This window comes from Nipponia nippon, unplaced genomic scaffold (assembly GCF_047370975.1).
Source record: "Nipponia nippon isolate SJK-2023a ecotype South Korea unplaced genomic scaffold, ASM4737097v1 scaffold_12, whole genome shotgun sequence".
Lineage (NCBI taxonomy): Eukaryota > Metazoa > Chordata > Aves > Pelecaniformes > Threskiornithidae > Nipponia > Nipponia nippon.
In genome coordinates this window covers 10,344,597-10,360,349 of record NW_028262313.1, presented here as the reverse complement: position 1 = coordinate 10,360,349, position 15,753 = coordinate 10,344,597, and the positions used below count along the sequence as shown (strand labels likewise).

Genomic DNA, 15,753 nt, shown 5'->3' with positions numbered 1-15,753 from the left:
ATTGTTTGACATGTAAAAAAGGTAAAGGCAGGGTGGCTGTTCATTGCAGTCGATCACCAACAACTCCTGAAGGAGTTTGGATATATCACTCCTTTGAGACCAAATTCTCCAAGGAAACTAGTCATTCACCACCAATTAACTTCGCTGATTCCCAGGTCCGCAGCACATTAGATGTACTGTCTATGTAATGACATCAGATACACTGAAGAAATATCCAATTATTACAGCAATGAATTTATCGCTTCAGCACTTCACAGGCTATTTATATTCATTTAGTGGCAGCCAGACCTATCAGCTACTGTATGAGCTACATCAGTGTCACAAGATCTGGCCTTCTGTTGAAGCCAGATTTCCCCTACGCTTGAACATCAGAAAGTTCAATTACTTGGGCTTTATGCAGGTGACTTTGAGATGTGGATGTGAGTCAGGGACCTGGTATAGATGAAACAATTTCTTTTCTTTACCCCCACATTGAAAATGTTCCTTCTCTTAGGGACTAAAAGAAAAGTTAAGTTTTGATTCCTTGGTCTAAAAAGGCAGATAAGACATATTCTTGATCTTCAAAAACCTCTGGAAGTTTGCTGTAGATGTCTATAAATATTTTAGCAAAGAAGGGATGCTTCTTGCCCTTTTCATTTTTAACCTAAGGACTGGCTCAGATTAAACACCTTGTGGAAGCCTATTTTGTGTATACGTAGCCAATCTTGCATAGAGTTAAAAAAAAGGCTTTAATTTTGTTTAACACTACTTCATAAGATTGCATTCTTGCATTTTCATGTACAACAGGTATAAGAAGTGTCAGTCACCTCATCACAATCACATTTACCATTAAAATAAAAAAAGGGCAAACCATACACTTATATCAGTTAGTCTTAGTCTTACTACTGCTTCAGCCAAAACACTGTAGCCTTGTCAAAAATCAGAGAGATTATTTCATAGCTATTTCTTGGTGCTTCAAGCTGACTTTCACAACTAAAATGATCCAAAGATCTGCAGGCATACATCAGCTTTGCAAAAATGAATCATCCCTGCACAAACAATACACTCAGGTGGAGGAATCAACAATCCAAATAGGATTCCTCATGAAAGTAAACCTGGGCAGTTCATGAGATGACAGCTGAGAACAATTGGGGAAGCAGAATTCAGATATGGACGATGCAGGGTCGCACAATTTTCCATTTAAAGGGTAGAGTAAGCAGAAGTATGATTTCATTACAAAGGGATAAACAGTGTAAATGTTAATGTAGTTGAAGGGAAAAATCTCACCCATGAAGCTTTCACCCCAGATTTTGACGCCTGGAGGCAGCAACTAACATTCTTTGGTATTGATCTAAATCACCTGGAGAGTAACCCCAAATTCATGAGTTCACTCTCATGAACTACCATTATGGAAGGAATCCTAGTTAAGAGCAGTTTAAGGTTTTCTTTGCAATCCTTCATCAACATGGCACATTTCCTACTGCATGACAAAGAACCATTGCCACAGGCCCTAATTTATTGACATGAATTCATAGTTGAAAATTTCTCTTTGAATTCAAAGCCAGCAAATTTTAGTATTTTCAGTGTTCTCGGCAAAGAAGAGAGAAGAAATTGGACATGCCTTGTACACAGGCTTCCCTAGCAAATTTACAGGAATTATTGCTACTAAAGTGCAATCTCATGCTGAGGTGCCTAAACCAGTCCAATTCCACGTTTGCTACAGTTCTGCAAGGAGAAGAAATCACTTTGATCAGTTTTACTGATGTCTGAGCTCACAATGTCTGTGTAAAATTATGTCACAGTTTAGCATTTAGCTGTGTTATTATGTTTCTATTTTAGGTGATTTTTCATTGGTACAAGTTCTGGACTGTCACTATTTTGTAGGGACAGCGGCTGTGGAAGGACTGTGACTCTGTCAATCAAGTGCTACCCACAGCTTACAAAGTTGTCTATGGACACCCTCCCCTTTCCCATTTTGCTATTCCTTTCCTATTAAAATTTACTGCTATTTTGCTTATAGCAACAGGAGCAAAACAAGCCCAGACACTTGACCAGGAAGGTGCATGATGGTTCTTCTTGTTGGCCACATTTTCCTCATTCATATTCTATTACATATTACCTAATTCAGGCTCAAAGGAATTCTTCACTGGTCATATCCTCCATATGGTTTGAAGCAAAGACAATCTAAAGAAACTCTGCACATTTTACATAGATGGGTTCGTATCTTCCCCCCCCCAAATAAGTCTCCTTGCTATTCTAAAATCCCTATGGAATATCTTCTTTATCTCTTTTTGAACCTTTTTCTTAGAAGAAAAAATACAATTGTTTCAAAAGCAGCTTTTAAAATATATTTTAGCACTTCAAGGAAATTAAGGAAGATGAAACTTCAAGAGTGGATATCTCCCCACCAACAGATAAAAAATAATTGGGGAAATGGTAAATTTGTATATTTTTCAAGGGTTTCAAAATGAAAGAACTACAGAGAGTCTCATGGATACTTGTCTTATAATACATTACTTACTAACTAAACCAAACTTCCATAAAAATTTTGTATCCCATACTTACGAAAAATCAAAGGCACTTAGCAGTCTCATTTTTACAGTGAAAATCTGCTGTCACTGGACATGTCTGGCACACGGCAATTTAATCTGTTTGCTAATGCCAGTCCCATAGGTAACTTTGAGCATATGGTCAGAGATTTTAAATTAGATTCTGTATTCAAACAAAAGCCACTATGGAGGGTAGAGCGCAAAGGACTGAGATCATAAAGACCTGTGTTTGCTGAGCAGCTAAGTCGATGACTAACACCGTGCTGAAGTATCTCTCAAATATTCAATTGCCAGACACAACAGCGAAAATCCCAACTTAATCAAAGGCAACTGTGATTTACTATTGACTGCAACAACAGGACCTTGCTCCTCCCAAAGACTTACTGCTTCTCCCCTACTGCGCACCAGTTTGAAGGCCAGGGCAGGAGGAATACATGTCAGCACAAACCACAAAGATCTGTGATATGTACTGAGAATTATTATTTCAATTATTGTCTATTAGTATTTTAAGCCCAAATGCCATATTGTAACTGCTTCAAACATCAGCTCTGCATCTACAAGCTTAATTAAAAAAAAGCAAACTACAGTTTCCCCCACTCAATTCTGTCTAGTGATAAAAGTAACAGAATTTCTGCCCTACTTTGAACAAATAGTGGTTCTCCATCCCTTGAATAGATCGCAATAATCCAGAAACGAAGGTCAAGGAACATAGTAAGAGGCATACAAAAAAATCGCCTGCCAATTACAATCATTGCTGCTCCTCATTTACTTTGATATACTTGCTTGTTTTTAATTCAGCTGACTGATTCCAAACAATAAAGCTAAGACACTAAAATTGTGTCCTGCCGGTAGCTATTTTAAAAGTGGCAGAAATCTGACTAGTCAAGAAAAATGGCTTTCCTACAGAGTGAGCACTGGCAGAGCTACTATACACTAGACCACTGACATCTTGAGTAGTTCTGTATCATCGAGATATCATAAACTGTGAAGTTAACATGTAGGTTAGATTCTTTTCTGGGACAATTTGTTTTATGATTTTGTGATATTTTGCCCAACCATGAGACTAAGGGAAACCACTATTCCCATTTCTAGCTGTACAGCTACATAGGGCAGGAAGCCCCTTGCACACTTACAGTATTAACAGGAATGTTGTGGATCAGTTCTAAAGATCTCTGACCCTTAATGCAATAATGTCATCAGCAATGAAGATATGTGCAAGGTGACTTGTGCATTTAGTAACACAACAGAACCACTGTCTTAGGCACAAGAAGATTGGAAATATTCAGGACTGTAAACTTCCCAAATGAGGAAAAAAATACATATCTATAACATCAACCTGGAAAAGACTTGGCAACACAACAACTGAAATAACTGTTACACAATAAAGTAAGTGGATTTTTATTCAGCTTACCACTCACTTGTCAAATAACAACTCTATTAATATCCCTCTGCTGTGCTTGTATTTCAAGAAGAGACAAAACCATGGATAAACTCAGTACATCTCTAGTGCAACTCTGAGAAACATGGAGAAATGATCTTGAAACAGTAGAGAAAGTAATGAAAACCAAGATTTGGCAAATCTGCAAAAATAGTTTTAAAATGGAAGTTTTTACATGGAAACTGAGGTTGTATATGCAGTGTCCCAGACTTAACAAAAGTGACAAAGAAGCTGGCCCTTTGATCAAAAAAATTCTCCTTTGATTCTGACCTTCCATTCCTTCAGTGTGAATGGTATTACATTATACTTCAAAGGCATTTGTATTCAGTCTTGGTATTAAATACAAATAAAACTTAAAAAAAAAACAACCAACAACAAAACACTGTGTTGACTTATAATGACTAATTAGATTATTAAAGGAAATAAAAAAATAAAAAATGAAGGAAATAAAAAAATAAAAAAGGAAATAAAAGGAAATAAAAAATAAGCCAACAACACTGATCTTGACTAAAAAGAAATAACATTAGGAAGATATATTTGGAAAAGTTGGTCACTGTCATCACTACTGGAAGTGAAGATTTCCTCCCTCACACACACCACATGTTAACTTGTGAGAGCTGGCAGGTGTAATATAACATTATGGCAAGGATTAATTTATTACACTAATTTTAGGATTTGAATCAAATAATCCTAGTTTTCCATGCCACCAATTTAACGTGGTAGACACCACAGCAGACAGCAGGATGGCCTTTGACCATTTGGTGGACAGCTAGGTTAAACAAAACCAAAACGTACCTCAATCTGGGTTCTAAAGGCACCAAACAAGGTGTTTGTGAATTGACAGCACTTTATACGCAAACATCCCCTATTCTGATTCTTCAAAATGTAGGAGAATGAGTATTCTTACACAGATCTTCCCTCTTAATATGCAAGAATTAATTAACTTGCTGTGAATGCAGCTGACAACACTTTTAAAGAAAAAAACATTTTCTTAAATTATTTGTTCACATTTTTTAAATTCAGAATTATTTCTCCCCTTTGGCATTCACTGTTTTTAAGTGTCTGTGACTAGATGGATGTGCACTGAAAAACTGCACTCTAACTCAACATAGAAAGATATTTTTAATGATAGCTGTATCTTTACAGAAAGCAGGAAAATCTAGTCCCTGAAAATTGTTAATCTTTGCAATATTATAGAATAGAAATAAACTACTTCTGAATAAAATGCAGAAATATTTCCAATTATTTTTCTTCCAACTTCATGCAAAGCTCAATTACACAAAAGAAATACAAGCTATTTGGTAACTCCATGAAATTGTTCTGAATAAATCTACTCCACATTCTGAAGCATTTAGTAACCAATAACAAAACAAGAACATACTGTGGAGTAACTCATGCTTTTGTAAGTGCCAGTTACCATTGTTCAGCAGTCTTTTACAAGTCCAGCCTTGGGACATCAGCAGAACAATATTGCTATACTATAGAACAGATGAGAAAATTCTCCTTATTCAAAGCCTAAATTGTGTTTAGCATTCCATTTTCTTGATCAAATAACTACACTCATGTCCTTCATACTATAATTGAAGGCTGTCCTCTTATACCAAATAGTTACATTGCCATACTTTGTTATATCATATGTAACAGGTTAAGTAGTTGGCATATATATATATATATATATTATAAAACACACTTTTTGTTTTATATTTATATCTTCCAAAATATACTTGAAATTAGTCAATGATTAAAGAGTTTTAAAATTCACTTCAAATTCCAGTGAAGTCAACAGAAAGACTCTCCCCAGTTTGAACAGATGTTGACTTGGATCCATACCCTAAATTCGGAATCCCAGCACAGAAACATCTCTTCTGAATAGCCAAAGTTATATTCTTACATACCTACAAACAAGTTCTCCATATAGCTACTATTCTATTAAAGATGACTGAGAAAAAGACCTAATATGACAAGCGTCACTGTGAAGAAGATATTTACTATGGCCTCAGGATTTACCTTCAATATTTGAAAAACGATTTATAGAACTGGAAATAGCTTAACCTAACATAGCAATTGTTCCATGCAATGATCTATAAAACAAACAGGAAAAATATAAGCTGGCAGGTGTCATTCAGACATGGAGTTGGAAGACACATCTTTTGCAGTTTCAGATATCCCTGGCTATCATGGAGGTCAGTGAGGTCATTCACTGTTTAAATGATATCTGTCTTACAAAAATCTCATGGAAATATGTTTTAATTTGATTTTAACAGTGAACATTGTATCTTGCTTTTAAAAAACATCTAGAATTAAGGTGACAATCCTCTACATTTCTAGCATTGACAAATCAAAAGATTATGGGTTTTATTTAGTCCACTTCATATAGAATATCCAGTTTAGTCATCTTTTTAATTCTTCCTTAGCAAGCATGGAATTTCAATGATACAAATCCTTACGAATTGAAAAAATAAGATTTTTTTTAAATGCTTACCAAAACAAAATACGACAGAAAGGGGATGTTTGATTCATAGCCCACAGCAACCAAGGGAAATATTTCAGGAACAGACACATGGTCTATTCTGGTCAAACTGAATAAAACAACAGTGTCAAATCCTACAAGTCCATACTCCTACCACAGTTTTTAAAGATCTTTATCATATATAAAAAGAAAATTAAAAAACACAACTCCCATTAGAGAGAGGGGGAATAATGCGAAAAGATTCCCATTACCTTGTACTTTAATCACATAAAACATGGAAAAGGATTAGACTCTTTAACAAGCAACCTGAATATACTCCTGATAGAGCTGGGCATTGCTCCACACAAATTGAGGGAGAAGAGGACATACTCCAAAGATGTCCTCTTTAAAAGCATAGGAGACACTCTTATTTCTATGGGTACTGGGGGCCTCCTGTCCCTTTGAAACATTCGGAATATGAAGTTTAAAAACTGATCAGATAGAGTATCTACAGAACAACTCAAGGCTGGCACTTTTCCTTCAGCAAAATCAGTAATCCCATTTCTTCATATTTCCTGTGGCTCAAGCAATGGGAAATTCCAGTATTATCCCACTGAATCTCATCAATGATTTTCATACAGGTTTACCTCAGTTTGCTACAGACACCAACTGCCTTTAGAAAAAAATGACAGAAGGTGAGAGCAAGAAGCCTCAGCTATAAGAGCTTAGATATGTCATGTCTCTAGGGAATTCCTCTGTAGCTCATATTCGGGTGTTTGTGGAGTGACAGGGGAGAGAGAAGGGGAAGGGGAATACAATGTTCTCCCTCCAGCATAACCAATTCTTCCATAATGAAAATACAAATCCTGATCTCAGATCTTTTATCATGCCTTGGGAAGGAAAAGGAGAGGAAAGAATATTTGCAGGAAATAGATGAGATCTTTCGTAGTCAAATCTGAGTATTTATGTTACACACAACACTGACAGCCAAGTGCATTTCCAATTTGAGAAAGTGAATCATCACAAACATTTAGGGTTAAACCCATATATTTCAAGTCAATGGCTGACAATGGATTTCTCTGCTAGTGCTAAATCAGGTCTTATGGCACTGTTGCACTCAGGCAGAGAATTGGAGTATTAATCAAAAAATTTTGCACTCTGCTTCTCATTAAATTTTCTGTGGGTTTTTGAACAGCTGTACTGGATTTACTATTCCAAGAGAGTAGCAGAAGATCCTTCAAAGACATACAAATCAGAGTGCCTGCATGTCACTGGGACATAGAAGGAAGTGAAAATATTGAGAACATAATCTGAAATTTTCCTATATAGACCATGTAAAATTTATTATGCTGTAGTTACTAAGAATCAAGAAAGGTTTATGCAAGGAAAATAATATTTCCTTTCTACCAAGTTAGGCTTTCTAAAAGTGATAATACTATGAGTGTGGCATCCTTAACAGTTTTTTTTTATTCTTCTTATTGTTTCCCCTTTTCTCCTGCAAGGAGGTTATGAGAAAAATAAAGCCGTGGGATAAATTCTTGAAAATAGTGTGGCTAGTCTGAAAAAGGGTATATCTTTTTTTTTTACAATATTTGGCATAAAGAAGTTGCATCATTTCTCCAGCCCTTTCTAATGCAACAAAAAGAGTATTTCATTTAAAGACGAAAGGATGAGAAAGATGATACTAGAGGTAATCAAAACAGTAAGATGAAGATGACAGACAGCCATATATTATTTATCCTCCAAAAAACTCAAATAATGGTGAGACCAAGTTCTCAAAATAGAGGAACATTAATAAGCACTAGATTAAATATTTCTAAATACTTTGAGATGAGAATTGTGCAGATTAAAGACAGCATATCAAGGTATTGCTTCCAACAGTTCAAAGTAACCATTTCTGTTTAACACTTGCTTATATAGTAAGTACATCTGCTCATGCAGTATGTGCATGTCACTTCAAGGTTTATTTCAGAGAATACTTAATTATGATAATTTAAGACATCTATTTTTACCTTTGAAAATGTGTAATTTATACAGCAGGATAATTATTTTTATCCTTTGGGGTTTATTTCACAATATAAACTTTGTAATTTTTGTTTAGTCTACATCTCTAGCTTTGTTAATGCCTAGATGTAATAAAGTGCTCTTCATTAGTAGCTTTGAAAGCACTTAAAATTGTGAAAATGTTCTGGGACTATGAAAGTTGTACAAAAATAGAACAAACCACAGACACCAAGTACCACAAATTGCTTTTAATGCAGCACTAAAAAGGTAGTTTCCAGAGTTTAACAAGAAAAATAGGAGCTACTCTAAATTCTTTCAAGCACTGCCACAGTTATTAGCATTTTCATAAAATTAACTTGTAAAAGATTCCTCTAGTAAAATTAGAATGCTTTTTTCTGCAGCAGCAAAGTCTATTAGGGATATTGATAAAATGAAAGACCTCACTTCTGAACGATTATTCAGCAGTGCTAATAGCTTTCCACGTATGAAGATTAGCTACAATGAAGTATCCATGAGCATTTCAAATTCAGATTTGTGCTCACAATTCAAGGGAAAGGTAATTTCATTTCATTCATGAAATAGATGAAGCATAGGTAGATAGGTATGAGTTACACTGTACACAACACATGAAATTAACATAATCATTAGCAGGATGCAAATATCTGAAGCAAATATGGATAACATACCACTTATAACATCAGCAACTTCCATAAAATAGATGTTTTAATGCATAATCCAGACACAAGCAATATTGACTCCTGCTTAACAGAAGTCAGACCATTAGTTTTCCCTCTCACCCATTCAAAAGGATAAGCATCAGAAGGCTACAAGCCTCCTTTCCTGCTGTCTAGATTCCAAGCACATTAGGCGCACACCTAAAAGGTGAATAAAATCAGGGTGAGCACTTATTTACTTAAATATCCTTGTCAAAAGCCTTTAGTCTCTTCCAGTGTACCTTCTTTGCAAGTTGTAACTGAATCAATTTTGTCTTCACTGACAGCATCCCTAATGTTTTAGTCCTGCGATTATTCTAGAAGTACATCTTTTTTTAAGCAAGAAAATGGAGTTTTCCTCTTTCGAACCTTCCCACCTTTCTCATACAGAACCAGACTGAATGTGCACGGCCATAAACATAGCCCTTGTAGAGGCTGTCTTCTGCAGTCTCCTTTATTACAGGACAGACTTCAGGGATCCTTATTAGTTCTGGGTTTGTTGGCCAAGTCTGTCTTGCCACACACACAGGGTTCACCTAAGGAGAGCTATTCTATTGCAGGAATATTTTCTGTTCTTCAAACTATAAGGCCATTGTACCTTCCTGTATAGGCAAGCTACAATAGTTCTCCTTTGTTGCTGTCTCTTATACCCACAGAGATGAGGCAAAACTGCCATCAACTACTTCATGCTACTACGTATTAACTCAGTTCAATACTGCTGGTGTGGTGTCTCTCACACAGACTGAAAAACTTGTATTTCTTTTTTTGCTTGGTCAATCAGAGTTGTCCAGCACTGGGCTTTGCAAAGGTGCATTGAGCTCCTTTAGCCACAGTTTGACAAATTTCAGCACAAACATTCAAACTGCAGTTCAGAGCACAAATTATCCTCCAGCTACAAAAATTTTATGCAGAGGGTGACTGCCAGTTAAGTTCCCGTCATCAAACTTCTTGCAACTTCTCCAAATTGCCTAATGTAAGTCCCCATATATGGTGTGCACATAACCTGCAGAGACCGCTGGTGTTACCTAATCTACCAGTTCCAAACACAACAGTGTCTGTGATTCTTCCCTTTCTCTTTGCTGTTTAGGTTCAGGAGGGGAATCTCTGGGGAGAGGGAAACAGAAGAACCTGTCCCCAGCTCCTTTGCTGTCTCAGGGAAGTGACCAGAGAAAACTGTTTCTACTTCATGCTTTCATTGCAATGAAAACCAAAACTCGTTCTAAAGGACAAAAGTGAAGTTAGGCAAAAACACCTAAAAGTCCAACACTCAGCTTTTTAATACACCTTTTGCATTGCAAAAAACAGCCCTCGGCCCATTCATTGCAAACTGTTGAAACACCTAAAAATCTTTAGAGCTACTCTTTTTATTGTATATCCTGACAGTGTGGTAATCCTTGGATTTTATATAATCTGATGAAATGAATGCAGTTGGTGTAGACTATTTTGCAAGTATTTGAAATAATATTTCCATTTCTGAGAGTGCAGGGGAGAAGCATGACTGATAGACCACTTATATAAATGTGATTTTAGCTAAAGCAGATGCAGCAAACCTCAGTGGGTAAAGGTAGTAATAACAAAGCAATATCTTTGCCAACTGCCAAACGCTGCTTAGAGAATTCTTTTTCTAAAGAAAAAAATCTTTTCGAATAGAAAGAATGTCTCAATCCTTGAGATGAAAGAGCATTTCAATGAGGCAGAACCAATTCCAGTAATTGGTAACTTCTTACAACTATGGGTACTGTGCAAGTCAGTTCTTTTTTTTTTTTTTATTTAGGCAAAGCAGATATTTAAAGGTAGAAATTAATAGAACATTGCTGTAGATTCTTTCAAAATGCCATAGGAAAGCAGGCTCCAGAGAGAGGCAGATACACCAAGCCATGTATATGTAACAGTTCGGGCTCTTTAAGCCTCACCTAGCACGGTTACTGAATTTGCTTTTGGCCATAAATAATCAGTCAAGTGACTTTTTCATGTCTTTTTCCATTAGACTAGCGAGAAAACTAAATGTTTCTGCTCACCCTCTCTTCCACAAGCTGGTGGCACACTGGCAGAACAAATGAGGAAATGTAAGTGTGACTTTTTCCATTTTAGTTTTCTGAGGCAAGTGGAGCATTTATCTTTCTCTCCCCCTCAGGGTAGAATAGGAAACAAATGTGTACTAGAGTAAATGACTCATGATAGCAAGGGAGTAACATAAACACATATCTCCATTCCAATGGCTGCTCCAGCCCTTTTCTTTATCAGCAAGATGAACAGGGCAAATGAGGGAAGGCATGGAAGAGTCACCTCTGAAACTACCACTAGCATTCTGCAAGGATCCCCTTCCAAAAGAGACGAACTGAAGGAAAGCAGAGGCAGTACCAGGGCAATCTTTCAGTGCATGGATTCCTCTGTCCCCCTATCTCTATAGAAGGATGGCACCACAGATAATATGACTTGTGATTTTACGGGACTCACAGCAAGACAAAGATATCTCTCTCTTCCTTTCACATACAATTGCCTGGATTCTCTACAATTTTATCAACGTCAGCAGTTGCACCTTTAATATTAAATAGAGAAGATCCAGATTAAAGCTTCTGTTTTCCAACTTACTAAAAACAAGGCATGAAATTAGAACATTTTATAGCTTTTGCATTGCAGAGCTTTTGTGGGAGTTCAACATGAGGAAACAAGCAAAGACAAACCTTGATTTATGTGTACTGGCAAGTTTCCCAGTGCAGTAGTAGAAACAGCCGAAGTTGAAACTTAAGACATGCAACTATGCAAGGAGCCTCACCTGGGGAAAGGAGAAAAAAAAAGAACAAAGGAAGGCAAGACAACTTACCTTAGCAATATTAGGGAAAAGATGGCTAATTTGCTTTGTCAGTGACCAAGCTATGAGAAAGTCACATTCAGTGAAAGACCTTTTAGTTCTTAGGATATTAAATGACTTTAATAACAGCAGACATTTAGTTTGCCTTAAATCCTTCTGTTAAGCTCTAAGGAAAAATTCAATAAGAGAAAACAATTATATTGATTTTTTTCCATCTTTATAGCTAGTGGCTCTAAATATAACCCTTAAATATTTGTTGGTTTGTTTGTGGCATGTCTTTATTTTCAAATATGAACTAAAAGCCTTTAGCCTCAGTATATAGGTGCTTAAAGTGTCTAAATAATATAGTATGAATGAAGCTCATTTCCAGGTTTGTGCCCTGAGGATTCATACTGGAAGACCAGAAAATTTCATTATTGAGACATTGCCAGATAATATGGCAATCTGCCTACTATGCTGGCTTTTGGTACTAGAGCACAGTTAAGGTTGTGCTGCAAAGTACAACAGAAAGCCAAATCTTCTCCTCCATTTTTTAAAGCAGTAAGGCTTTTTGTAAAAAGAGGTGCTTTTTACAATAGGATTCGAGTTTTGGGAACATGATTTCATTCCACACTGAAAAGAGAGCAAGATCTATCCCTCTGCCAAAGCATGAAAGTCTACCCCTCACTGAAGATTCTTCTACAAAATAGCAAACTCAGCTATATGTCCCTCTTCTGACTGAGGAATCAAATTCAAAGTCGTGCCTCCTAAATCCAAGGAAAGCAATCAAATTATTAGCTACGAGCAGCTGAACTAGGCTATCATTTATCCCCATGCAACACATTTCAAGATATTGAGGGAACTTTTTCTTACATTTGAAACACAGGATGGTGATGGCTGGTGGTAGAACCAGATGGGAAAATCATGCATTTCTTTATTATTTGATGTAGAGACAAATAGTTTTTCTGTATAATGAGGAAGATGCATTGTTCTGATCATTAAAAAGAGCTACACAACAATGATAATACCCTAGAAAAACTTCTGCAAGAACTGCATACTACATTTATTTTTTTGGTTAGAGTTAATAAGCTTCAAGACTTGTACCATTTGTCTTAACGCAGGCCAAAGCAGAAGTCTTTGGAAGGTAAAAGTATGTCAGTGCTTTACAAAAATCATAACCCAAAGCAATAAATATATAATACCTAAATCCAAGAAGAAATTCTAGTAAGATATATCAACATTCATTGTCTTCCTCACTACTATTTTGCAACCTATATATTCATAATTGTGGTCCTGAACAAATGTATGTTAGCGTTTGAAAAATACACATGAAGTACTTACTTGTAGTTATTAGTGTGGCATTATAAAATAGTTTATTTAATCACAGACAGAATGTAAATGTGCATCCAATCCCAAAACAGTAATGTTTTTCCCCATTACGGAATCAGTCAAGCACGATTTAACCACATTTGTAACCCCTCCCCTTTTCTTCCTGCCCACCCACTGCCCTCAAAGGAAAATAGTACAACATTAACTTGGACCTTTTAAGTAAAGAGCCAGTTTGCAGATCTGATATTCAGCAAACTTATCTCCCCCAGCTTCAGTGTTCTTCAAAGCTTGCTGAAAAGGCCCTATAAGAAAAATAGTTTTTGTTTTGCAGAAGAAAGCATTTCCTTCCGACTATTTTGAGGGTCAGGAAAAACTAACAAAATGAAGTTTGCAAGGAAGGATACTCATAGAAAGGATAATACTTTCTGCCAGGAATAACATATGGCCTATACATCTCTAAATAGTAGCTATGCTTGGGTCCAGCAGAGAGGAGTTGCCACTGTTCTTGTCCTGAACTGCACCCAGATCTGTTCTAGGGCACAGCGAGGGAGCATCACGCCGGCAGCAGTTGTTCCCAGCAGCACAGAAGTGATGCCACCTGTTACACTGCTACACATATTAGAGCCTGCTCTGTTTTACCTTAACACATTCTTCAATACAGTGCTCAATACATGGACAGATATCTGTGTCTCAACCCTGTCCACAGGTGTTTTAAATGACAGGGGCCTCTAGATTTTCACTGCTGTGGAAAAGACAAGTCTTTTGAGCTCAACTTTTTACTACATGCATTGCTATAAAAAAACCCAGCCTTTGAAGGAAGATAGGTCTCGCATCCTTTTGGGAAGCAACACACCAATTCTCAGGTCTTAAAAGAAATGCAGGTGAACTCAGGTGAGGGCAGAAACAATATGGGATATTGTCAAAGAAGCTCCACATCAGTAGTGCAATCCTCAATCCAAAATATTGCAGAAGTATAACAAAGCATCTTGAGTTAGTACACCAAGTAAAAGAGCTATTGTGAATTATTTTTGTGCACACAACCGATTGTTACCATTTCTGTATCAGCCTTTAACGCTTACAATTCAAAAATCACTAAATAATTAGATAATCTTCATATATGCAAAATCTTGCTTACATTAATAATGCACAAACATCCCACTATCCCTGTTTTAAAACAGTAATTAGCTTCGTGTAATTAGCTTCTCAACCACATATTGCACAGAAGTTGCTAAGGATGAGAAATCAGTTTCTAAGCAAGCAGCGGCTGTTACATTGGTTACACAGCTCTACAGACAGGCAGATCTACAGAACTACAAACAATATCATGAAGACTTGGCATGAATTTCTTGACTCTTCAATTAGGTTCAACACTATTGGAGACTGAATGTCAATATGCCCCTGAAAATGGAGCATGGTAAAATAGTGACATCCATGGCCTGACAGAGCAGAGCACAAGAACAAAGTGAACTGAGTCGCAGCAGTTGAGGAAAGGAAGAAAGAAGAGGCAGGAACAATGAATTGTTGCTCTCAGTTCCCTGCGATTCCTCTTGCTGCGCTGCACTCTGAGCCTAATTTTCAATTGTGAAACCTTGGGCCTGCACCCTACGACCACGTGAGCTGCATTTTGGATGCTATAAAAATTCTGCAGCTGTTCACAGGATACTTACTACATGCAGCCTTAAGTGAAGAACTGCGGTACAAGGACTACAGAACATTCCCAAAAGGTCACTCTCAAAGCAGATGCAGAGCCAGGAAAAAAAGACAAGAGAGACCTTTTTATGATCCCAGGCGGCACCTCAATTACAAGGCTATCCTTTCTTGTGACTGCAACAAGCTTCTTTTGAAGGATTACACTTTTTGTCATGTCTGCACAGTTTTTGCAGTGAAATTAAATGGCAATAGTCAGAGATATTTGTACATAATTACTCAACCATTTTAACCACCTGTCACAATTTTGCTGCAAGTGGCAAAGGTGCATTTTAGCATAAAAATCTGTAATAAACATGAAATTAGCTTTCATTACTTTGACTTAGGATGTCTATCAAAATGAAACTTTTACATTTATGGAAAGCATCTATAGCATTAACTGTGACACAGTGGCTTTTCGACCTGCAATACATGTAAGCCTCTAGGAGCAAGTACACCACTCAGGTGCCTGACTCTGCTCATTCCAGCTACAAAAGACATGGTAAGCATACAAACTAAAAACCTGCATTTTTGTTTCCTGCAGGGCTTAATAAATTTTACACAATGCTGATACAGATGATAAAGTCAGGATTTGACATATTTGGTGTGTCAGCCCTATCATTTGGCAGCATATAGCTAAAAACAATACTTATGACTGCAGTGGAAGGCTGAGACTCAAAAGTTTGCTTTTAATTTTGGATTTCATCTCTGAAAGTGGAAGAATTTAATGCAAAACTATTCACCAAGCAACAACCCCCTTGGAAGGGTCAAGCCATCTGCTGGACCTGAACTGGAGTTCAAGTCTACAGTGAAAC

At 36.8% G+C, this 15,753-nt stretch overlaps 1 protein-coding gene across 29 annotated transcripts in view; it reads right to left on the bottom strand.

Annotated features, from left to right (window-relative positions):
• LOC148056695 (uncharacterized) overlaps positions 1–15,753 on the bottom strand; it is a 471,302-nt gene that overhangs the window by 258,949 nt on the left and 196,600 nt on the right. Inside the window, exon 6 of one of the 29 annotated variants that reach the window (XM_087748715.1) lies at positions 11,817–11,908. The exons of the other annotated variants lie outside the window; for them this stretch is intronic. The gene's annotated coding sequence lies outside the window, so the exon portion shown is untranslated. The remainder of the gene's footprint in view (positions 1–11,816; positions 11,909–15,753) is intronic. 29 annotated transcript variants of the gene reach the window in all.